Source organism: Pleurodeles waltl, chromosome 11, assembly GCF_031143425.1.
Source record: "Pleurodeles waltl isolate 20211129_DDA chromosome 11, aPleWal1.hap1.20221129, whole genome shotgun sequence".
NCBI lineage: Eukaryota > Metazoa > Chordata > Amphibia > Caudata > Salamandridae > Pleurodeles > Pleurodeles waltl.
Genome location: NC_090450.1, coordinates 882,848,933 through 882,875,563, shown reverse-complemented (window position 1 = coordinate 882,875,563; position 26,631 = coordinate 882,848,933). Strand labels below are relative to the sequence as shown.

The following is a 26,631-nucleotide window of genomic DNA, read 5'->3' as shown; positions in this document are numbered from 1 at the left end:
GAGGTAATATGGGAAATAATAACATTATTTCTAATAGAAATAAATCATAGAGCTGGTAAAGGAAAATGATATGCCAGATCTCTTAACGTAGTAAGACATTTAGGCTCTATATCTAAGTGACTGTCTTGTAACCACAATGTGCCAGTAGCTAAAATTATTTTTAAATTATATAAAAAATCTGGCAACCATAACCCTCCATTGATTTTAGCTTTTTAGGTTTATTATGACATATTCCAGGTTTTGTATCATTCCAAATGAATTTGGAAATAAGTTTATCAACCATTGAAAAGAAATTATCAGGAAATTGACAAGGAGCAAAGAAATAAATACCATATTTTAATGCTTCAGTTATACTCCACAAAGTGAAATAGACTGGTGACCATTTTTCGATTTTGTCTTTAATCTTTTGCAAAATAAAGTCACTATTTTCATTTATGGAATTCTTTAGAAACATAAATAAATATTTTAATCAGCTATTATGCCTTGAAATGCCAGAATCCATTATCATTGTCGGAGTACAATATTTATTTAAGTGGAAAAAAATGTCAGTCTTGGAAATAAGTAGTTTATACCTGGAAACTGTTGAATATTTGTCTGTAACTTGTAATATTGCGGTATTCTAGTAATTGGGGTTTCAATAAGCAATAATACACCATCTGCATATGCTAGAATTTTTGCAATATTAATGCTATTATTCAGATTGGGTTTACAAATTAAACATAAAAGAGGTTTAATTGCTAACAGGATTAATAATGAGGACAGTGGACATCCTTGTATCATTCCTGTGTATAATCAAAAAGAATCAGTGTAAAACTATTATTACAAACACTGGCAGTAAGGTCTAGCTTTATAAAGCTTTACCCATGTGTAGAAATGCGGAGCCAAATCAAAACATTCAAAAAAATCTAAATATGGATTGCCAAATAATTTTATTAGAAGTCTTTTCAGCATATAAAGCCATAAGGCCGAGAGGAGATCTAAAATTTTCAAAATTTGATAATGCATGACATATTGTTCTTTTATTAAATGACAGAAACATTCCTTTAATTAATCTTGTTTGATCGTTATGTGCTATTGATAGAAGGGCTTTGGATAGCCTGTATTCTAATATTTTGCATATATCTATTACCTTGATTTAGAAAATAAATAGCCCTATAATTTGATACAGATCAGGCATTACAATAACACTTATGAAAGCATCTCTAGCGGCCCGCCAATTAATTGTATTTGTTAAATCCCTTATATGGAGCCAATAAGAATGGAGATAATTTAAAAACAAATTATTTATAGAATTCTGATGGAATGCCATCAGAACCAGGGGACTTACCAGATTTGAGCGACTTAATAGCACGAATGATCTCTTCTACAGAAACAGGGTACAATAATGATCTGTTCTGCATTGAGATTGCAGGTAAATTACAAGACAATTAAAAGTCATCTATAATTTTATTCTAAATAGGTATAGGCATATCATATAATTGAGTATAGAAAGGTAAACATTAATTAGCAAAATTCTTTGAACTTGTTAGCAGTTCACATTTTCATGATCTTATAGTATCAATTTGATTCCTAGCTTTCTTTGTTGTAAATATTTTGCTAAAAGATTACCAGATCCATTGGCATTATAATAATGCTTTGCTTTTTTCATTAGATAATATCTTTTACTCTGCATCCTATTGACTTCATATTGTATATTTTGCAATTTAAATATATATTTATTGTCTCCGAAGTAATACAAAGTCTCTCCTACCTAACAAGTTTTTTGGTAAGCTCTGAAATTTGAGTTTTAAAATGTTTATTTTCATTGGAAATAATGGCTACAAAAATACTCTTAATATATGTTTGAAAAGCATCCTAATTAATAGTATTCAATGTATCTGGTGGTTTATTATCAGTAAATATAATAATGGTATATATGAGAGGTTTGGCTTTATTGTGTTCATGTAGAATGATAGCTGTATTTACTTTCTATTTGGGAGGATGTATTGGAAGGTCTCACACAGTAATACACACAGAAAACAAGGCATTATCTAAAAATGTCAATTGATTCAATTTTAGAGATTGAAATTTAGTTGCACAATTTGCAAGAAGATAAAAGATAATCAAATAGATTGCACAAAATAATCCTATGCTTAAAGACTTTGCTGTAAAAAATGGCAAGAAACGTTATCACTTTCCAGCTTGGCGTGGATGACACTATGCTAATCCTATGCCTAAAAACCTTGCTAGAAAACCAGACATTTGAGGTGAGCAGATTTAGAGTGTCGCTGGTGCTGTAGAGTTCTCTATAGAAGAGACGGTCTCCACCTAAACCTGGGAACTACCCAGAGTTCCTTGCTTCCATTTTTGCAGCATGTATACATATGTAGATAGATATATAGATGGATAGATACCATATATGTTTATTTTTTAAGGAAATCTATAAAACATCAATAAAATGATAAATAATACATTCCAAATCACAGTGCTAATGGTAATAAAAATTGCAATTTATAAAAATCATTTAGTAGAAATAGAAGCAAGATCCACAGTTGATTTCCACATGTACCAAGCAGTGCCTAAAAACTTGCTGACAGCAAAGACTATAAAATCAGATGTATCTATTTTAAAAATCTTAAAAGCTGTTTGATACTGCCTAACACCCAGCTTCGTACAAACTGGCCGTATCCACTCATGTTGGGCATCTAAATATGTTGGACAAAAGTGCAAAAAAGGGTGCTTCAGTTTCGGATAAGGCACAACAAGTTGGACAAGAGTCAGAGCTCTGATTACACTTTCCCCATTTATGAGGAAAGCTACTCAAGTCTAAAGTTCTAATCCTAAATTTACTGTACGGACTTCTTAGCAAAGGAGGATGTATATTATCCATAAATGCCTTGCATTTGGGTACAGGCTTGAAATTGAAAAATTGGGGTTTGGGCCCCTCACTTTTTGACAATTAGTACCAGCTATATCACTAATGTTGTGCCAATAACAAGACTTCAGCTGAGCTTCAGTACTTCTAGTTATACAGTTAGGGTCATCCCGTAACACTTTTAATCCTAGTTTAAGAAGCCTAAAACTCACATGTTTAAGCCAAGGAATCTTGTAAACCCGATTCAGAACTAGCAATTCCTTAACACCATTCCTATAATGTTCTGTTTTAGGAGTAGACCATGCGCTTAGCCAGTATAATAATGACTTTAGGACAGTGAGATGACATATTCTTTTTAGGTACACATCCAAAAATAATGGCAAATATAGGGTGTTATTTGAGACATTTACCAAAGATCTTGCAAACCTACTTTCAGGTAAAATTAGAGTAGGGCTTTTGCCCTGTAAAAAGCAAGTGGTGCTGTAAGAGATCTTGACCCTAGTGGCTCTAAATATACGTAGCTCTATTCTGGATTATTAAACAATACTTCTTAATTTAAGGACCCCAGGCAAAGGTATCCATTACCTTGAAACCCAAGTAGTCTAAACTACTAAAACACCACCACCCACAGTCAGCCTACTCTTGCAATATTCGTGTGATTTAAGCACCATATATTTCGGTTCTGAAGAATTCCACTCAAGGCCTCTTTGTGTGCATAATGCAAACATTCTACTTAGAAGAATTTTCAGGCCCATAGTGGATTTGGGAATAAGGAGGGCATTGTTAGCAAATAAAAGAGTTGGGAATTTAACAACACCTAACAACAGGGAGTCATTATTGCATTCCAATGGGAAGGCACTCACCTCACTGATGTATAATGAAAAAAGTGTGGGGACAAGAACGCAGCCTTGCAGTCATCCTCTCTTAACTGGAATTTTCTCAGTCAGTCCCCCCTTAACTCTTAGATATACCTCAGTTTAGGTCTCTTCTTGCAGTCTAGCAAGAACATTAACTAAATATTCTGGGACTAAATATATAAATGATTTATTTATTTTTATGCAGTTAGGAATTTGAATGTAATCTATAATTATTCTATACATTAATTTAAAAGCAAGTAGCATAAAAGTAAGTAGCGCTAAGCATAGAATTACTTTTCTTGCGTAATTCTGTGTACTCTTGCAGCATTTTTAGGTAATTCTGCATGATTACGCTACACGGAATTATGTGAGTTCCACCAACCCCTAATGTGGATCTAAGAATCTCCCTCTGATATGATTCTGAACACCCAATGATGTGATGAGAAATATGGATATAGGAAGCTCCCTCTAATAAGGTTCTGAATATCAACTGCTGTGATGAGGGACGTCAAGCAAAGAAGCTCCCTGTGATAGGGTTCTGAACACCCAAGGATGTGACGAGACATGTGGAAATTAGAAGCTCAGCCTTACAGGGTCCTGAACACCAAGGAAAGAGATGAGAGATGTGGGTGTTGGAAGCTCCCCCTGGTAGCCTTATGAACACCCAAGGATGTGATGAGAGTTGCAGATATTAGCTCCTCGGTCTGGTAGAGGTCTGAATACAAGCAGATGCTATGAGAGATGTGGACATGGGAAACTCAGTCTGGCCATGTTCTAAATTCCTACAGAGTTGTTGAAAGGTGTATGTGTTAGATGCTCGGTCTGGCAAGGTTCTGAATACCTAGAGATGTGATGAGAGACGTGGATGTGAGAAGTTCAGTCAGGTAGAGTTCTGAATACCTAAAGAATGTGATAAGGAATGTGGTGGCAGATATGGTTGTGAAAAGCTCAGTCTAAATGTGCACGCAGGTTGAATGGTTGTAAGGACATGTGTGGATGTGTATGTAAGAGTGACAGCGGAGAGATGGGGAAGAGCTGCCCTTGCTGTGGTGGTAACAGGGCCCATTCTTGATAGAGCTACACACTAACGGCAATCATAATTGTTAAAAGTATAACCCCCCACAATCCCCACCTGCTTTCCTATCCAGAGATTTCAAAATAAAATGAAAAACGCTAAAAAAAACCTATGAATTAGTTTAAAGAAATATCTGAAATAACTGTCTTTTGGCTAGGTTTGGGTTATACAAATGCCTTATACACACATGCACACATACTACACCCTCTCCTTGCAAAATAACTCTGAAACTGTTGGAATAATTGCAAAGAAATCACCTATCAGTCATGCTCTTCCTACGTTCCATCCAAATGCACCAGGACATTGCAGTAAGTTGCGATGTTTCGGAGGGAAATTCCTGCAGCTGGAGGTGATGGTACCATCTACTTGGGAAGGGAACCATGTCTGCAGTATGGGAGGGTCCTAGACACTTGGGAAGAAGGGCTACGTATATAGTATGCACCTGTCATGTCAATTATTTTATAGGCCGCTCGGAGGCCAAAATAGGCATCTTGGCGTTAGCTGAGAGCCATGAGAAAAGTCCTAGAAGCCTGAGCCCTGGTGAATGTCCCAACAGCCTTAAGGCGGTCATTATGAACACAGCGAGAAACACCGCCGACCGCTGTGGCGGCGGTGAACAGAATCCCGCCGTTGGCAGTGAATGGAAACCCGCCATATAATGAGCGAAAATCCCAACCCTGCCAAAAATCACCAGAACACCACTCCCCGCCATGACCCTGTCGTCTGGAATCCCGGACCTCCCCACCCCACCACCGCCTTTCACACCCACATCCCGCCCTCCAAATAATGATGCACAGATCACCTTGGTGGACAGTGGAGGCCGAACGACCATTGGCGGCTCCGACCACCACGGGTGGCAAGTGGACTTAACAGCAAGAAGTGTACACACTGGATAAGCGTGTAACCCACACACTGACACACATCCATAACCCCATAAAACACCCCCAGACATACCCCACAATCCTTTGCAACGAAACCAGGCCAAGAAGACGAAGAGCACCAGAGGCAGACATTGAACGCCAGCATACAGGAGACGCACACTGACCCACAGAAGAGCACCCTCACCGCGTTCCCAGCCCCAACACCATTCACTACACTCACCATGTCACCCCCCAAACAGCCACGCTTCACCGAAAGGGAGTTAAGGACCATGGTGGATGAGATCCTGAAGGTGGAGCCACAAATATTCGGGGCCGAGGTGCAGCACACACCCATCGCTAGGAAGATGGAGCTATGGCAGACCATTGTGAACAGGGTCAATGCAGTGGGACACCATCCACGCACCAGGGACGACATCCGGAAGAGATGGAACGACCTGCAGGGGAAGGTCAGGGGCATGGCATCAAGGCACCACATCGCAGTGCAGAAGACTAGGGGAGGACCGCCACCAACACCACCAGAATACACAGACTGGGAGGAAAAATTACTGGCCATCCTGCACCCTGAGGGACTCACAGGACTCACTAGAGGAATGGACTCAGGTAGGTCATCAACATATACCCCATAAACACCATACCTGTAAAGCATGCCCCGCCCCACCCCACCCACACACACCAGGACCAACACCCCACACAGGCATCAGCCACTAAACCCACCCCCCTGCATGACCACAAACCCACTAACAGGCTCACATCCCTCCCCTATAGAAGAAATATAGTACACTGTTCCAAGACATAAGGCATGCGAGAAAGAGGCGTACCAGTATTTTCAGGAGAGCCCTCAAGCATCTACTAGGATGCTGAGTATCATCATTGGGCAATCTCCTCGTCAGACCGGCACTGCAATGTCTGGCGGACCACCCCAATCAAGGTGGCGGTACTCAACTGAAGATACTCCAGCAGATGTAGATGAGTCTGCGGAAAATACTGACAAAAACCCTCCCCCCTGTGCACAGTCACCTACCCCTGCAAGTACCCACAATGGAACGACACCCGCCACCACAATGCAACCCCACAGTCGACGCTAAATTCAGTGTCAACCTCACAAAGGCACCCTGTAAGGCCACTGAAAGTAACCCCAGCACAAAATATCCCAGTCCTGTTCACCTCAAACGTTCATGCAGCTGTAACAGACATGTCTATGTCCCCCAACAGGCACCACCACCACCCATGCAACCCTAACAGACGGGACAAGGAGTGCCAGTGCCACCCAGGGACACAGAGGTACCTCACAGGACACTGGTGAAGGATCCCTGTACACTGATGAGCAGGCAGGCCCCTCACACAGTGCTGGACTCTCACCATACAGCAGCCCCACCCAGGAAACCACTGTCACCCCTACCACCCAGTCAAGACCAGCAGCCCAGGGCAAGCGTCCCCACACCAGTGTATCCAGGCCACAGACTGGTGGAACAAAGGGACAGAGGCCACAGTCCCCCACTCCCAGCATGCAGGAAGGTGAGGGCAAGTGCAAGGGTGGCAGTGGGCCGGGGGGAGGCCACAGGATAAATGCAGCAGCACAGGACGTGATATCAGAGGTATTGGGGGCCTACCAGCATAACCATGACAGGTTGGCACAGATTGTGTCCACCTGGAGCACAGTCAGAGGATGCAGCAAGAACACCACCAATAGGCCATGGAGCAGTGGAAACAGCACAACACCACAATGGCCACCATAGCAGGAGCACTGCTGAAGCTGGTCCAAAACCAGTCTGACACCCACACAGGACAAGAGGCCCCCACTACAGCACCAGACACCCACTATGAAAATACACCATCAGCAGAAACATCCCAGGAACTACCCTCACAGGAAACTCAAGGGCCTCCATGTCATCTCCTGAGATCAACAGCAGGTGCCCAAACGGACTCTCAGGCCAAGATATGTCACTGGAACCCAAGCATAGAACAAGGATCCCTTCAAGAAGTAACTCAGCAACAATCTGCACAGCAACCATCCCACTCAATCAGCCACCACACATTGCTAAGAGGCAATATGAACTAATGTAAGAAAAGATGGACCCATCATTAGTACCAACAAGGCTGCCACCATGTTGGTCTTGAGGACACCCACCCCTTACGGCTTGCCATCACTGTAACTAGCACTATTCGCTCACTTCAACCAATAAAACACATATCACACCTGTAACACTGTCCCCTGTGATAAATTGTGAACAAAGTGAAGTATGGATGCAACTGGCTTATAACTACTTTATTGTCAAATCTGTGCATGAAGGAAGTCCTATGTGTCTAAATGTTGGCAATAAGTAAATGCAGAAAATTTCAATCTGTACCATGCAGAAGTGGACCATGTTTTACCTATCATTATCAACCCCCCTTATATGACTGAGCACACCGCCAGTATGTGTCACAAACCCCAAAGTCAGGTTCAAGTCCCACACAGTTACTGGACGTAGAGTTGTATCAGTTGGGTCCTGGAATTGACATCTTCCCCTTCCTCATCATCACCATCACTCTCCTCACCTCTCTGAGGTAGCTGGTCAGGACATACAGCACCCTCCACATCCAATAGGGGGATAGAATGTCTCACTGCCACGTTGTGCAGCATGCAGCAGGCCACCACTATTCTACACACCTTTTCAGGCCCATAGGCCAGGGAACCCCAGAGATATCTAGCCTTCAGGAGACCTATAGTTCGCTCTATCACCCTCTTAATACGTCCATGGTTCTCATTGTAATTCCTCTCTGCATCCGTCCTGGGATTCCTCACTGGTGTCAGGAGCCAACGCAAGTTTGGATAGCCAGAATCACCTAGAAAAAGTTGCAATACAGAGTTGTCATTGTTATGTCCCTTAGTCAGACAGCCTGGCTGTCTGCTATGTGTCAGTTAGTGACAGGCACACTTACTTATGATCCACCCTCTGTCCACTTGGAGTTGTTCCATCCTGTGTGGCACACTACTGTTCCTCAACACAAAGGAATAATGGACTGAACCTGGGAACATGACATTCACATGTGAGATGCACTGGTCTGCAGTACATACCAATTGGATGTTCATGGAGTGAAAGTTCTTTCTGTTTCTGTACACCTGTTCACTCACTCTTGGGGGGAGGATCAGTATGTGGGTGCCATCGATGGCACCTATAACTTGGGGTATGTTGGCATAGGCATAGAATTCTGACTTGATGGCAGGTAGGTCAGTACTTTGGGGAAACCTCACATAGGACTGCAGGTGTTGTACAAATGCATTCAGAAATCTTGTCAGTACCATGCTGAACATTGGCTGTGAAAATCCAGCACCCATGCCCACTGTCACTTGAAATGAGCCCGTGGCCAGGAAGTGGAGTGCGGAGAGCACCTGCACTTCAGTAGGGATGGCATGCTGATTACGATTTCCCGGAGTTAGTGCAGGATCCAGTAAAGCGCAAAGTTCCTGAATTGTTGCACGTGTGAGTCGGTAATTGATTATGATCTGAAGCTCCACCATGGTCCTCATATCCACAAGTGGTCTGTACACCAATGGTGCCCTTCCTCGCCACAAGATTCGGTACCTACGAGGGGTTTCAAAAAGGTGTGATGAAGACACATACATAGGCACACATTTCATAATCTGTGCACTGCATAGTTCATTGTAGTGACTCTACATTAACTGCTTCCCGACAGATCTACATCTACATCACAATAAGGGAACAGAGTAGTTCATGTGCGGTATATTATGGAATGGACACATGCTTAGGTGCTTCATGTGGCTAGTAGGGCCTGCATTGTGCAAAGTTTTATTTATAGATGCGTAGTTACTGCCACAATGTCTGCCCACTGTTATTCAGGCCTTTTGTTGCGGAAGTGACCTCACACCGCTTGCGGTTGACATCACAGCGTAAGGTGGTGTTTACCGCCGTTCGCTCCGTCATTGGTTAACATGGATGCCAATAGGGAATCCTGGCGTATCATGATCGCCGCCGGCGGTGACGGTGCTCACCACCGCGAAACCTACGCGAGTTTGTCATTGATTATTCACTTGACTCCCTGATCTCGTGTGGACAGGTACTCCACTGTGTGTACTGCTGTGGCCTGCCTCTGGCAATGGATGTGGCTCGTGTTGCAGGGGAAAGGGCCCCGGCCTTCACCCAGGAGGAACTGGAGAGGCTAGTGGACGGGGTCCTGCCCCTGTACGCAAAACTGTACGGACGGCCAGAGGTACAGGTGAGACTGTGTTTGGGAGGCACTGTTTGGGTGTAATTGATGGTGTTGAATGGACATATATGTGCACCGCTGAGCCTGCATGGGCCGTGGTGCATGGCATGCTGCGTGCGTATGGCCTGTAAGTCTGAGGGTACTGTCCGTCCCATAGTGGACAATTAGCCAGCTGTACCTATCTTGCAAGTGCCTCACCTCTGTGTTCCATATCTGTGTCACCCTTTTAGGTGAGCGGCCACCAGAAGAGGGCACTTTGGCATGCCATCGCCAAAGAGGTGCGGACCCTGAGGGTCTACAACTGGTGGAGCACCCACTGCAGAAAGAGGTGGGAGGACCTGCGGCGCTGGGCGCGTAAGATCTGTGAGGCCCAGCTGGAGAAGTCCTCCCAACGTGGAAGGGGTGCCCGTCGGGCACGGACCCCCCTCATGCGACATATCCTGGCGGAGGCGTACCCACACCTGGATGGGCGCTTGAAGGCTGCACAGCAGTCACAATGGGGTGAGTACTCATTTCACAAACTTCAGTCTGGAAGGATGTCTGTGTGTGCATTAGGGTTCATGCTGCTTAGAGGCAGGGACTCCGACTGGTGTCCATCTACTTTATGGTCCCCAAAGGGTGTAGGGGTGTCTTTGTCAGGTCTCCCACACGTCACCTCCTTAGGTAGTCCAGGGGATGGGTGTAGAGCAGTATTCTGGTCAGTAGTCAGGGGCATGGCCATGGGCATAGTGAACGGTGCTGCCTGTTGGGTGTGTCTTCTGGGTGGGTGTATGTCTGGCCATCATGTACCTCAATTCAGCTATTTACAATTGTCTCTCCTGTTTTGTCTCCCCATCCCTGTTCTCTTGTGTTGGTTTGGTACAGCAGCAACATCTGGCGAGGGAGCTGAGGCACCAGCAAGTTGGGAAGCAGCGGCCCACGGATCCTCGGAGGCAGAGGCATCCAATGCCCAGGAGACCAGTGGATGGGAGGGCGAGGGGGGTTCCACGGGAGAGGCAACTACCACAGGAGGTAGTGACTCCGAGACCTCCTCCGATGGGGACTCCCCGGCAGTGGTGGACCCTAGTGGCCACACCACTACAGTTACATCTTCCGCCACCCCCCATTCTATCACCGCCCTCCCTTCTGCTCCCCACTGAGTTGCCCGTGCCCGCTCACCCAGAAAGGTGGACGTCTAGTTCACCCCCGGCACCTCCTTCCCTGCCCCAGTCAGCCCTGCTGCCCTCACAGAGGAGGCTATTGACCTCCTGAGAACCATCTCTGTAGGGCAGAGAACCATTGTCAATGCCATCCAGGGGCTAGCATCAGAGGTGCAGCAGACAAATGCCTGGATGGCATTCACAGTACCGTGTCTGTCCTACAGAGATCTTTTCAGGCTCTGGCCTCCTCTTGGACGGCAGCCAGTTACCCTGGCCATTCCATCCCCCCTCCAACCTCCTGTACCCATTCAAGCACCCCACTCCCTTCACCCGTCCAAGGCACACATTCAGACATGCAGTCAAGCACATCAACACACAAGAAGCACACTTCTAAAGACAAGCACCACACCTCCCACCACAAGCATTCACACACCCAACAGACACATGCACACACAACAACATCCACTACCCCCAGTGTGCCCACCTCTTCCGCCTCCCTGTCTGTCCCCTCTACATCCACACCCTCATGCACTGCACTTTCAATCACTGTTGCTGCTCCTCTTACTGCACTCACCACAATAGCAGACATCCATACATGCACCCCATGCACCACACCTGCACTGACCACAACTACTGTGGTTGACACATGCAGCACATTCACCAGACTTGCAGACACCCACACAACATACATCCACACTAGCTGCCTGTCTTCTCCCACTGTGTCCACCGCCCTGCAAAAACACACAAACGCACCAAGACACCCACCCATCACACATCCACCACACCATAGCATACTGTCCAGTCACCTGCACCCACTACATGCACCCCTACACCACATACATCCACTGCCTCTGCCTCCACTCCCACGTCCTCAACCAGGACCACCCCAATTGCTCTGAAGAGACTTTTCCTCTACCGTGCTGACCTCTTCCAACACACTGGCCCACCCCGTCTTGTCCCCAAGTGTGCTCACCTCCTTGCCCTTTCCACTCCTTCCACTTCACAGTCCACCCCTGTCTGCTCTTCACATTCCTGTGCCCCTTCCCCAGAGAAAAAAAAGGCCCAGGCTGAGCCTAGTCCATCCGGCTCCACCCGCTCAAAACACCCCCCACCTTTCCTAGGACAAGCCCACCCCTCTTCCACCTTCCAAACGAAAGTCCAAGGTCCACCTCCGTCGCAAATCCCCAGCCCCACCACCACCACCTGCCCCCGTTCCGTGAGGTGCCTGGATGCCCCTTTGTTGCCCCATTAGGTGGAGTACAGTGCATTTGTGGGAGTCAGGTTGGGTCCATTGTGGCCCATGGCAATTGTAGGACTGGCCATTGGCCCTGTTTGGACTATTTGGCTCTGTGAGCTTTCATTAAAGATTTCTGTGTGGCCTGTGTTTTGGTAGCACACTGTTGAACCCTGGTCTTTTGTTTCATTGTTTATGGGTGTGGGGCATTTGTATGTACTATGGTCAAGTTGGCGGCGGGGAACGGACTGCTGTGTTCATAACGAGGGCCTAAGTCCTGGTAAAAACCCTTGTTTTCAATGCCTTCCTGAAGAACATAATCGAGGGCAAAGATTTTATGGCACAAGTGGTGTGAACAGAAGTATTTGCAGCAACCAATGGGATGATGTCTGTCACATATACGCTAAACCAATTGAGGAGCTGACAGATGTTTGCAGAAGCTTCCAAAAAGTAGATAAGTCAGAGACAGATGCTTGTAACAGGATTCCCCTACACCTGCTTATGGGGGAATGCTTGTTGCAAAGCTGGGGGAATGGAATACTTGAACAAGCATTTGCAATGCAATAGGTCTTGGATTTGGAGCTATTGGCATTGTAAATGTATAACTGGACCTTTCTTGCCACATAAATTGGTCAAACCTACTGCATAATTTGGTCTTCTCCAGCGGCCCTGCATATAACTAAAACACATAAATTTACCTTCTTCCTCTAGTTGCAGCAAAAAATGAAAATATTTCCATTTATATTATTATTTTGGGGTCCCACAACCTAGTGTGGGTACCAAGCGATGACCTAGGCAGAAAGAGCATGTTTTGTAAAAGGAATGCCCCGCAAAGCATTATGGGGCGAGTTTCTGAGTACAGCGAATATTGTAGTATCTTGTCTGTAATGCTGAGAACAGCCCCTAGCGGACACCATAATAGAAATAGCATTTTTCTTTTTGCTTTCAACCATGCTGCATGGCAGCTGCATTGCTGTACAACATGGCTAAAAAACAAAAAGTCAGAAGATTTTGTGTAGGCGAGACCTATTGGCTTTTTCAATGCTTGTTTCCTCTTCCTATGTGTGTTGCATTCTGAAGCACACATAGTAGGAGGAAAACGCCTCCATGGATTGTTTTTGTGCAGGCACAAGTCCCTTCCTGCTCAAAAACAAACATTCCTATAACTCAGACACCCTTGCACCATTGTGCAAAGGTGCAGGCGTTGGCGCCATAGCAGCCAATTGTGCGTCAGCGCAGTGGAAGAGGACAGGAATGTGCCATATCCTAGCGATACGGCGCATTTTAGGCCATTTCTTTTGATACAGGGCAGCGCAGAAAGAAACCTTGCGGCGCTGCCCTGTGCCAACATATTGTAAATATGCCCCTCGGCCTCAAAGGAATTGCTTTGTCCTTCATCATAGTGCAGACAGATTACTTGGATTACTGAACCGTGCATCAGGCTACCGACGAGTCCTACTTGTTCTAGGCCGGTTTTGTGAATAGGAATGTTCGACCAGTCCAGGTTCCCGAGGCTGCCCTCGCCAGCAGCAAAGGTTCTAATCTTCCTGTCTGCACGATAGGACGTTTTATGGCGCCCGTAAACAGTTGAGAAGCGACTAGCCAGTGTGTCAAAGTCCCTTGTGCAAGGAAGGAAATGGGCCTCCTGACTGCTCTTTACATTGTGAAATACAGCAATACTCGCTGTTTACTTTGCCTCTCGGGCCTATGATACCCGGTGCCAGTGCACCTGCTGCACCTATGGAAGATACGCCCCTGCCAACAGGAGCACTTTAAAACCAAGACACGTGTTACTGTATTCAAACTGAACGAAAGTAATCACAAAAGCGATAAAAAGATACATGGCTGTCATCAGGTCTAATAAAAAACGGAGGGTTTGATCGTGTTTGTAGAAATCCACGTGGGAATGGGGTAGGGCAATGATGCTCCCATGTAAACAACCGAGCTGCGCGGGGCCCTAGTGCCGAGATTAGCGTCATTGTAGGGCTGGCTCTGTCTTTTATCTTTCGGAAGCATAAAGAGAGCACTCAAAGTAAAGGTCCAGAAAAGAGCAGGTGGCGCCCGCAAGCAGGAGAGAGAGGATTGGCACTGCAGAGCCTGTGCGGGGGACTCTGTGCGGGGGAGGTGGGGGCACAGCAGTGGTGATCGCAGCTCGTGGAGCTAAGAACCATGTCCCCTATGGTGGCTTGGTCTACTGCTGGGAAAACATGCCTACTGTTAAAGCTCATTTAGGTAGGTCGACCAGCAGTCAGACAAACTCGCATCCATCCAGCTGGTGGTAGGTGCCAGAAGGCAGCTCTTTACACAGAACTCAAAAAATCGTGGCGTTCATATCACAAAGAAAAAGCCTCCGAAGATAATTTGATGAACGTGATTTTTGTAAATATCATGAGTTTGCGTTAAAAAATCCCTATTCCGACCCAGGTGGGACTCGAACCCACAATCCCCAGCTCCGGAGGCTGATGCCTTATCCATTAGGCCACTAGGCCAGCTGCAAAACGCTCGGGGGCAGGACGTCTTATGTCAGGAATCGTTAGAGGTACACTGACCAGTCAAGGAGGTATCCCTTCTGGACTTTGCCTGTACATATCATCGTTATCAGCTATGTTGGTCCAATTTATCTAACCATAAACCATGACTACAACTCCCAGAGTGCACTACGTTAAATCAAAACCATAAACTGGAAAAGCTGTGTCCCTGTGACATGGAGCATCTGGCCATCATAAGCAGAGGCTTTTGAATGTGGCAGTGAGGTCAAATGCGATGATGCCGCCAGAGGGCAAGTCCTATGGAAACCTGAAGTAGGTAGATGTCTGCGTAGATGTCGTATTGCACAAGCTCTGGCACCTCTTTTTAGACGGGTGTGTTCATGTGATGATAAAAATGCCCCCCTAACAGTGAAAAAGGGCCAATGCCTGAAGAGGCTCATCTATTGGTCCATGCTGTATGTGGTGGGAGGAAGCAAAATGTGAAAGGCAGCTGAACGTACCAATGGATAAGAGGGCTGACGCAAATCCAGTCTGTATATATTAATGCTTTTATTTTATTTTTTAAACTGGCCTACTGGCAGCTTTAGCTGTCTCGTAAGCCAAATGCAATACAAAAAATCGCCATTAAAAATACTCACCTATATGCCGAGTGGGTTTATGCCATGTGTGACACATGCAACCAGTTCTGGGGTTTATACCAACATCACTTTGCATGGTTTCAACCTTAAAAGTGAAACTGCAGTTCCCAGAACACTGTTTGCTATGTGCTAACAGGGCAGGGCTGGCTGAAGATCCCATAAATAGCAAGGGTTTTATTGGCACATATGAAGATGCCAGGTGATAAACGAACTTCTAGGTGATGCCATCAAGGATGTGCCATGCGAGTTTATAGTGGGATGAACAGAGCCACAGTAACCAGAAAGAAAACAAAGCAAAAAAAAAACAAGAGTTCCTTAATTGAAAATCGAAAATTCACGGGGCAGAGAGCATGAAACACAAGTCAAGAAAAGAGTGTTGAGAACAATAATTTCTTTAAAACATAGACACTAAGTAAAAAACTCCTCTGCTCAGTGCAGTTTTGTTTTCTTGTTCTTCTCTTCCATCTGGTCTACTGCTCCAAGCGCACGCTCACTATTTTATAGAACTTCAGTTTACTGCAGGCTGAGCAAGGTGTTCAGGACGATTCACAATGCAGAATGACTAGCCTAACCGGAGCAGGAGTGTGTGGATGGTGGCTGCGATGGCGACTCGCACCACCAACACTTGTGCTTCCAATTGACAGACGGAGGAATCCCAAACACCAAGCGCTCCTGCTACATCCTTTCTGCTTCCAGCCCCCATAAAGAACACCCTACTGGCTGCCTCGCCCCTATGCTGTACATTCCAGTATCCCATTGTCTGGAGGAAAGAGACGTGGGACGGATGGAACATGCGCAGTACGGCACGCACTGACTGTTCATTCAATAATTTGTTGGGCACTGCCTATGCTGGCTAGGGAGCGCTTCATCGGTCGAGTGATTGGCGGTTAACGCCCTAGTTGTGCACATAGTTGGTGGGCAGAGGAAGCTCTGTACTGTTTGCAAACAAAGCCATGTGAGAGGGGTTAGGGTGAATGTCCGTGCTCTCTTGTCTCATTAAACGAGGCAGTGCAGACTGAAGTAAGGTCTCAGGGATGGAGGTTCATCTGACATGCAGGAGCATGTGAAAGGACACCAGTGGTCGATAGAACACACCGTGAAATAAAAACAAGTAAATAAATAAATAAATTAAAAAAGTGGAGGTCGGTGAGCCATGCTGAATGAAAGAAAGGCGTGGCCACCATATGTAAACATAAAGCCCATCCTGTTGCCCTGCACTAATTAAAGGAACTGCAAAACGTAGTACAACAGGGGGACTTTGTGTTGCAAGGACTAGAGCTGCCAACTTTGGAACTGAGGACCTGGGTTCCAGTCAGGTGTCAGCTTAACATCACTTAATCTTTCCCTGCCTCCAAAAATGAATATGTCCTTCTGTAATGTAGCTGGTACTCATGTAAAATCTATGATATCTTCCAAAAGTTAAAACAAGTAATTTACTAAAATAAACAAGCAATCCTCTGCCATGGCTCGGTAAAGAAAATCCAAGCCAAGGCAGGGCAGGAACCAGGCAATTAAGAGAGGGCGCATAGAAGCCCACGAAGACCAAATGTGACAAAGATAACAGCCTGATTCATAGCCATGTTTACAGCTAAGCTAAACTGAAAGCAAGAATGCTGTGAGAAGCTTCCCTGAACACAAGCAGGAAATAAAGAAAAAAAATAGTCCCCTAAAGACCCGATAAACAGGACAAAACGTAATCATGCAGTGGTTTGTCTCTACTCCCAAAGAGGAAAATGAGGGACTAACAGGAGTGACTGACCACTAGCAAGGAGGGGGTTTTAAATGACACTGAAACTAGCAAATGAAATTGCGTTAAGTATAAGAATATTAAAGTATACAAGAGGCTGTATGCTTACACTCGGCTGAAAAAGGGCATTCAAGGTTAGAAAAGATCACACATGCTTGGGCTTCAAACAAGTTGGACAGTGGGAGATGCCTGCCGCATGGTGAAAACCATAGAAATGTTGCACAATTTGCATATGACATATTATGTATTGCACAACCGCGCAATCATGCACACGTATGCACATCATGCACTGCAGTAAGATGCATGCAGCTCAGGATAATGTGAAAGGTCTTTTCCACACAGGTGCAGCACTGGGAGAGCTCTTGTGGAAGCAGGTCACAGGGCGATGAAACATTTACAATGCGGAGATGCCTCAGTGGCTGCTAGTCAGTGTCTAGAGCGTTAATGCTTTAATATATGTATCCATGATGCCATGGTTATTCATTTGATAGTATCCTTATGTGTACAGTTCTGCTATTCCTATTGTACTGTGCTTGACAGAATGTTGTAAATCTTCCTCAATAAAGCTATTAAATAAGCATTCTCCACCCATCACATCCAGAACTCGAAGACAGGGTTATCCCAGCGTCTGAGAAATATAAGCAATGATAAGGCAAGTTCTGGACACCTCTGTCAACCTTTTGAAAACCAATGACATGTATGTTGGTACTTCCTAGATAACTAAAATGCCCTGGTGACCCTTAAATGAGAAACTACAATTAAAAATCATAATTCACTTAATCAGCTTGCTCATATGGTTCCAGATCAACTAAGCGTCAACTTCACAATTCACAAATGTCAAATGACAAAGGAATGCATTCTGGGAAATGTAATCTTGGGCTACAAGAAACAGATTAGAATAGTTTGTAAAAGAAAAGCCCAGGACTGTTAAAGTGGTAATTCATTGACTAAGAGAAATCTGGCTGGTCTACGGTGAACAGAAAGTCTTTAATCGTATTATCTGGTAGCCTGCACCTCCTGCAGAATTGGACATAGAAAAGGGCCAAGAGAAATGGCAGAAATGTGGCCATGACAAGGTGCCACCCATTCATGAACAGAATACCCAGCTTATTTTTAAAATGGGATCTTCTTCATCTAAATGCCGTAGTTCTTTGAGCCTTTGCCTCAGCTTCATCGACACATAGAAAGCAACCAACATGCTGAAACTAAATGGTTGCAGTACAGAGAATTTGGCGGTGGGAACTGGTAGCACTGCTGGCTTAACAAGCCCTAGAACCTCTAGGCCATGGTCCATCCTAATCACTCACAGAGAAATAGTGTAACCGGACAAGTTTCTACCTACAGATACTCAAGAGAATCAGCGCTCTTCTCATTCAGGCAACACTTGTGCTCGTTAATTCCATGGGTAGAGTATGCTAATAGTATCGACCTGAGTGTAACTCACTTCCTTCTGCAATGGCTGAAAGCCGTGCAGCACTCAGCAGCAGAACTGGGCGTGCATATGTCTAAGAAAGAACGTATTATGTCGGTGCTTGTCTCACTTCACCGGATACAAGTTAGGCATTGTGTTTGCTGGGAGTATTATTCACGGAGCTCTTCATAGCCACAGACTTTCTTTCCTAATTGATGCATTTATATACTATCATCTGGCGTGCAACACATAGGTGGTCATTCTGACCTCGGCGGTAAAAGGCGATTACCGCTGGTCAGAAGACCGCCATAACACCGCCGCGGCCGCGGTAAACCGCCACGGTCATTCTGACCCGCAACTGGCAAACCGCCAAAAACCCGTCCGCCACACCAACGGCCAGCGGGAAACTGGCGATGACCAAACCTCCACCGTCACGCCAACAGAAATACGCCCATGCCATTCCGACCCACGAATCCAAGCGGTGGTCTTTCAACGCGGTATTCCATTGGCGGTACACATTGCCGCGGTCAAAATACACACACAGCTCCAAAACACTGCCACATTGGACAATTCGAAATACACACACCTGATACACATACAGACACCACACCCACACACCCAATTCAATATAAAACACACACCCACATCACCCACAAACCCTTACGACCAACAAAAACGACAGAAAGCCAGAGACAGACAGCACTGCTTAAATAACACCATCACACAGAGGCAAACCACACCATCACCCACACAATATCCACGCATAAAACACCACACATCACCACACTCACCACACTCTACAACACATACACCACCCCACACCTCATCCACACCACCCTATGGCACCCCAAAGACACCCCCGGTTTTCAGACGCCGAACTCCGGGTCATGGTGGAGGAAATAGTTTGGGTACAGCCCCAGCTCTTCAGGACACAGGTGCAGCACACCACCATTGCCAGGAAGATGGACCTATGGCAAAGGATAGTCGACAGGGTCAACGCTGTGGGACAGCATCCACGAAATCGGGATGACATCAGGAAGCGGTGGAACGACCTACAGGGGAAGGTGCGTTCCATGGAATCAAGGCACAACATCGCGGTGCAGAAGACTGGTGGCGGACCCTCACCTACTCCCCCAGAATGTACAGCATGGGAGGAGGAAGTCTTGCACATCCTGCATCCTGAAGGCCTCGCGATCTGGAGGAATGGACTCTGGTAAGTCAAATCTTAACTACTTCATCCCCCCCACCCCACCTGCATCCCAAATCATACCCACACCCTCACCCCTACCCCCATCACACCTACTCCCTGCAAATGTCTCACCATCACAACCCACCCATCCCAACACCTAGCCCTGCATGTGTCCACAAAGCATGGACACCCATCACCAAAGCATGCCCACTGCACATACACATCTCCCCCACAAGCCACCCTCACAAAAGCCCCCACACAGGAATGCCAGCCCTGGGGTACACGGGCACCCACCCATTGACCGATATGGCACACACTGAAGCAATAACCATACCTCTATACCCCTGCAGGACCCGAACGCCACCACACCGCCTAGGAGGGTCCAGAAATGTCCATCCCACCCCCAGAAGAGGCCACCAGTGATGACAGCAGCTCTGTCTCCCTGGACCCAGATGACCAGCCCGGACCATCGGGGACCTCGGGACAGTCGGTTCCCCTCACACAGCCACTGGCCACAGCAGACCCAACCCCCTCTGGGAACACCAGCACAGCTCCCACCCAGCGGGCCCATGCCTCTGTCTCCAGGACACGTCAATCAGTGGTGTGTCCACCACTACAGGGCACCCAGGTTAACCCACCACCCCAACAACAACAGGGACCTGGGGGCAGTGGTAGTGGGCACACAGTCCAGGGGACAGAGGCCCAGGGAAACAGGGGAACTGGGAGGGCTGCTGTGCGACAGGGGGCGGGACAGGCCCAGGGAACCCACTCTCCACGAGGCCCTCTCCTCCATCATGGGAGCATACCACCACTCCCAGGAGACGATGGCGACTGTACTGGCCAGGTTCCAGGAGATCCAGGTCATGCAGGAGCAACAGTACATGGGGTTCAGGGAAGAACTTCGAAGCATCAGTTCCGCAATGGGCACCATCGTCGGGGCACTCAACCAGATTGTCACCACATTGCGGGACCATGTGGCACCACAAAGGGCCCCTGTCACTAGCATGGACCAAGAACAGGCAACCACCTCCGCCGGCGCTAGTGGACAGGAGGCCCCCACACAACAACAGGCCACCAGAACCCCACCTCCTGCAGAAGAAGAACCACCCCGCAAGCGGGGCCTGAGATCTCGTAAGAAGACAGAGTAGGATGCCAAGACCCCCGCCAGCAAAGGATACCCCCTGATGTCATCCCACTGTCCCACATTGTCACCCTGTCCAACCTTTAACTGCCCCTGCTCCACCTTCCACAGGCATATGGACAATGCAACTGTGAGACTGAAAAGCTGGACTCTGCCATGGACATTCCTCCACCATCACCCATCACCGATTTGCAACCATGTCCCTAATTCCTGCACTTTAATAAAAACACTTATTGCACAAAAATCATCTGGAGTCTGCCTGTATTGTGAACAAATGTATTAGACATAACGCTGCCAAAATGTCCAGTTACACAGTGATGAGAACATACCACTGTCACACAGCTGTAGTCCATGGGTAAACAAAGCAGAGGTCACGCAGTGGGGGACATATCTCGGAAATTTAAAGGCAAAGTCACAAATCAGTTAACATACACTGGGGGAATAGGCCAGACAGTGGAGAGGCAGGAGACTGTAAGTAATCGTAAAATGCCGGTGTTGAATCTTACCTGTGTGTTATTGAAAATACTGTTGTATCACTCTGTCCCTGTTGTCTGTGTCGTCCCCGTTGTCTTCCTCCTCTTCACTCTCCACAGGTTCCACCGCTGCCACAACACCACCATCTGAACCATCCTCCTGCAGGAAAGGCACCTGGCGTCGCAAAGCCAGGTTGTGAAGCATACAGCAGGCCACGATGATATGACACACCTTCTTTGGTGTGTACATTAGGGATCCACCTGTCATATGCAGGCACCTAAACCTGGCCTTCAGGAGGCCGAAGGTCCGCTCGATCACCCTCCTAGTACACCCATGGGCCTCATTGTACCGTTCCTCTGCCCTGGTCCTGGGATTCCTTACTGGGGTCAGTAGCCAGGACAGGTTGGGGTAACCAGAGTCACCTATTAGCCACACACGGTGTCTCTGTAGCTGTTCCATCACATAAGGGATGCTGCTATTTCGCATGATGGACGCGTCATGTACTGACCCAGGGAACTTGGCATTTACATGGGAGATGTACTGGTCTGCCAAACAGACCACCTCGACATTCATCGAATTATAACTTTTTCTGTTCCTGTACACCTGTTCACTTCCTCTGGGGGGAACCAAAGCCACATGGGTCCCATCAATGGCACCAATGATGTTGGGAATATGTCCAAGGGCATAGAAATCACCCTTCACTGTAGCCAAATCGCCCACCTCAGGGAAAACAATGTAGCTCTGCATGTATTTCATCAGGGCAGACAACACTCTGGACAACACCTTTGAAAACATAGGCTGGGACATCCCTGATGAAATGGCCACTGTAGATTGAAATGACCCACTTGCAAAAAAATGGAGCACTGACAGAACCTGCACTAGAGGCGGGATCCCTGTGGGTTGGCGGATGGGTGACATCAGGTCTGGCTCCAGCTGGGCACACAGTTCCTGTATAGTGGCACGGTCAAGTCTGTATGTGAGTATGACATGTCTTTCTTCCATTGTCGACAGGTCGACCAGCGGTCTGTACACCAGAGGATTCCTCCATCTCCTCGCAAGTCCCAGCGGACGGTGCCTAGGAAGGACAACATGGAGCACAGAGTCAAGCAAACCACAGGTACGTTCACACAGCTTGCACAGTACACGATTCTCTATGCATTGAATGGCTTGTATGAGTGGCAATGCAAGGCCTAGGCCTGTGTGACGCAGTAGAAATTAAGCCATGTGGGCCCTTGAAATGGCGGCTGCCTGACCTGTGAAGTGTGACAATGGGATGTGAGGTCAATGGGCTGGCGTGGCACACCGTGGCGGTAGGCGGTCGAAGACCGCAGTGCAAAGCCGCATTGGTTAACATTGAACCCTATGGGTTTCAGGAGCCAATGAGGATGTGCGCCGGCGGTCGCGGTACGCACCGCCGCGGCCGTGACCGCCATTTTCTATCTGCTTAATCACTCGAGACCTGATCATCCACAGGAGAGGACCTATACTGCAAGTGCTGCTGTGACCTCGGTCTGGAAGAGACAATGGCTGCTGCGACTGGGGAAAGGGCCCCTGCCTTCACTTCAGAAGAATTGGAGAAACTCGTTGATGGGGTCCTCCCCCAGTATGCGCTACTCTACGGTCCTCCAGACCAACAGGTAAGTACACTGGGACCATGTTTTGTGGCCAATGCCTGGGTTGAGTGGGGTGAATGAAAGATGGTGGGGAGGGGAGCGAATGAGGCATGCATCGCACGACAGATGAGAGCATGTGCCATATGGCAAGGTTGGGGATGGGGGGCCACTCACATCGACCATGCAGAAAATGATGATATTTATTTTCCCACCCTGTACATGTCACATAGGTCAGCGCCCATCAGAAGATCGACATTTGGCGTGCCATCGCAAAGGACGTCCGGACCCTGGGGGTCCACAACAGACGGGGCACCCACTGCCGAAAGAGGTGGGAGGACATCCGCCACGAGAGCAGAAAGACCGCGGAGGCTCTGCTGGGGATGGCCTCCCAACCTAGGAGGGGTGCCACACGGCAATTGACCCCCCTGATGTCCCGGATCCTGGCGGTGGCCTACCCCGATTTGGATGGGCGCGTGAGGCCATCACAGCAGACACAAGGGGGTGAGTACCAGCAAATTCTGCTATATTAGCGCACAGTGGAGGTGTCTGGGTGGGGGAGGAGGCCTGTGGCTATCTCTAGGCCAGGGCGATTTCAGTAGGCTAGGCCCCTCCGTAAGGCATGGCCCTGTGCCCCCGCCCCCCACCTCTGTAGGGTGCTAAGTACAGCTATCCATGGCCCTGGGTCACCTATGTGTGCATTTGTCGTCCATAGGCTTGTAGGCCAAGTCACAATAATTGAGTAGTGTACACCGAGTGTGCGGCGTAGTGCAGGGGGCTTCTGTGTCTGTCCTCTCCGCCAACGGTGTTGCCAATGCATGCACTCAACATGTCTTTGTTTCTCCCCCCCCTTTTGTTGTGGTCTTCCTGTTCATGTGTGCATTAGCATCATCAGGCGGAGGAGAAGTGGCATCGGAGCACGAGGGAGCTGCATCTCACATGGCCCCGGAGGACCATGCAACCGACTACGAGATCACCAGTGAGACGGAGGGCGAGGGGAGCTCCACAACGGGGACCCGTGGAGATGTCAGCGACACAGACACGTCCTCGGAAGGGAGCTCCCTTGTGGTGGCGGCAACATCTGTGCCCACCGCTACAACAGGTACAGCCGCCACCCAGCGCACCAGCTCCGCCCTCCAAGCAGCCCCTCAGCACTCGCCCCGTGCCCGCTCGGCCAGGAAGGCGGGCATCTCCTTCGCCCCAGGCACCTCAGGCCCTGCCCCAGTTACCCCTGCTGCCCTCAGTGAGGAGATCATTGACCTCCTCCAGACGCTCATTGTTGGGCAGTCTACCCTTTTGAATGCCATCCAGGGTGTAGAAAGGGAGGTGCACCGGAGCAATGCATACCTGGAGGGCATTCATTCGGGTCAGGCTGCCCATCAGCGATCGTTCAACGCTCTGGCCTCAGCACTGACGGCAGCCATTGTCCCTGTCTCCAGCCTCCAGCCTCCCTCCTCCAACTCCCTCCACCCAGTCCCACTCCCCTGTTCCTCTGCCTATCTCAGACACACCTACAGACCAGCCTGCACACACATCAACACCCAGGGGAGCTCATCCAGACATAAGCACCACAGATCACACAAGCATTCACACATGCAACATCCACATGCAGACATGCCAACAGCCACTGCCTCCTCTGTGTCCCCCTCTTCCTCGTCTCCCTCCTCCCTCCCTGTGACGTCTCCACTCACACCTGCATGCACACCACCATCAGCCAGTACGTCCATCACCAGCACACCCACCAGAACACTCCGCACACATGCAGACACCACCCCCACTGCCATTTACACGTCCCCTGTGTCCTCTCCCAGTGTGTCTGTCACCCCCTCTTCCAAACCACACAAAAGCAGGCAGCCACCCACCCAACAGCCATCCACCTCACGACAGCCTCCGTCACAAGCACCTGCACCCAAAGACAGCACACTTGGCTCTCCTACAACCACATCCTCTTCCTCCACTCCCATACCCACTGCACCTACCCTTCCCACTGCTCCTAAAATGTTTTTCCTCTCCAAAATTAACCTCTTTGCATCACCTGACCCACCCCCTCCATCTCGTAAGAGTCCAAACAGCACCTCAGCCACCACAAGCCCTGCACCTACAAGGACCATAGTCCAGGGCTATTGGAGTCCACCAGCTTCTAGGGCAGCAGCATCGGCCAGCAGCAAGGGGACAGCCAGCCCACCCCCTGGGAAAAAAACTAAAAAAGGGAAGGGCCGGCGCGAGAGGCCAGAGACGGCAGCCCCCAAAGGAACTACCCAGGCACCGTCACCTGGCACATCCACAAAGGGAGGCAAGGGCCCCAGAGAATCGGCGAAGGAGGGCAAGGGCAGCAGGGCGGACAAGTCCGGCAGCAGGCGAGCTGCCCAGGAGGGCCCCACCAGCCCCATTTCGGGTGTGAAGGAGGACACCCACGGGCCCAGGACTCCAGCACAGGAGGGCCCCGCAAGCGAAAGGTCGGATGGCGACTGAGCGGAAAATATTGGCCCGATCTGGTTCTCTGGGAACACATGTCAAGCACAGCTGAACAGGGCCCCGCCGTGATAAGCACCGCTGAACAGGGCCCCGCCGTGACAAGCACCGTTGAACAGGGCCCCGCCGTGACAAGCACCGCTGAACAGGGCCCCGCTGTGACAAGCACCGCTGAACTGGGCCCCGCCGTGACAAGCACCGCTGAACTGGGCCCTTCAAGACAAGCACCGCTGAACAGGGCCCTTCAAGACAAGCACCGCTGAACAGTGCCCTTCAAGAAAAGCACTGCTGAACAGGGCCCTTCAAGACAAGCACCGCTGAACAGGGCCCCGCCGTGACAAGCACCGCTGAACTGGGCCCTTCAAGACAAGCACCACTGAACAGGGCCCTTCAAGACAAGCACCGCTGAACAGGGCCCCGCCGTGACAAGCACCGCTGAACAGGGCCCTTCAAGACAAGCACTGCTGAACAGGGCCCTTCAAGACAAGCACCGCTGAACAGGGCCCCGCCGTGACAAGCACCGCTGAACTGGGCCCTTCAAGACAAGCACCGCTGAACAGGGCCCTTCAAGACAAGCACCGCTGAACAGGGCCCCGCCGTGACAAGCACCGCTGAACTGGGCCCTTCAAGACAAGCACCGCTGAACAGGGCCCTTCAAGACAAGCACCGCTGAACAGGGCCCCGCCGTGACAAGCACCGCTGAACAGGGCCCTTCAAGACAAGCACCGCTGAACAGGGCCCTTCAACACAAGCACCGCTCCGCTGGGCACCGCCGTCTCTGAACCGCTCCGCTGGGCCCTTCCTGTCAAGCACCGCTCCGCTGGGCCCTTCCTGTCAAGCACCGCTCCGCTGGGCCCTTCCTGTCAAGCACCGCTCCGCTGGGCACCGCCGTCTCTGAACCGCTCCGCTGGGCCCTTCCTGTCAAGCACCGCTCTGCTGGGCCCTTCATCTCAAGCACCGCTCCGCTGGGCACCGCAGTCTCTGAACCGCTCCGCTGGGCCCTTCCTGTCAAGCACCGCTCCGCTGGGCCCTTCATCTCAAGCACCGCTCCGCTGGGCACCGCCGTCTCTGAACCGCTCCGCTGGGCCCTTCCTGTCAAGCACCGCTCCGCTGGGCACCCCCGTCTCTGAACCGCTCCACTGGGCCCTTCCTGTCAAGCACCGCTCCGCTGGGCACCGCCGTCTCTGAACCGCTCCGCTGGGCCCTTCATC

General features: G+C 48.9%; 1 protein-coding gene and 1 non-coding gene across 2 annotated transcripts in view; both read right to left on the bottom strand.

Annotated features, from left to right (window-relative positions):
- The window catches only part of CORO1C (coronin 1C), a 449,605-nt gene that overhangs the window by 325,289 nt on the left and 97,685 nt on the right, over positions 1-26,631 (bottom strand). The gene's annotated exons all lie outside the window — the stretch shown is intronic.
- On the bottom strand, positions 14,666-14,738 carry TRNAR-CCG (transfer RNA arginine (anticodon CCG)). Its single transcript has one exon. It is a non-coding gene; the product is annotated as a tRNA-Arg (tRNA).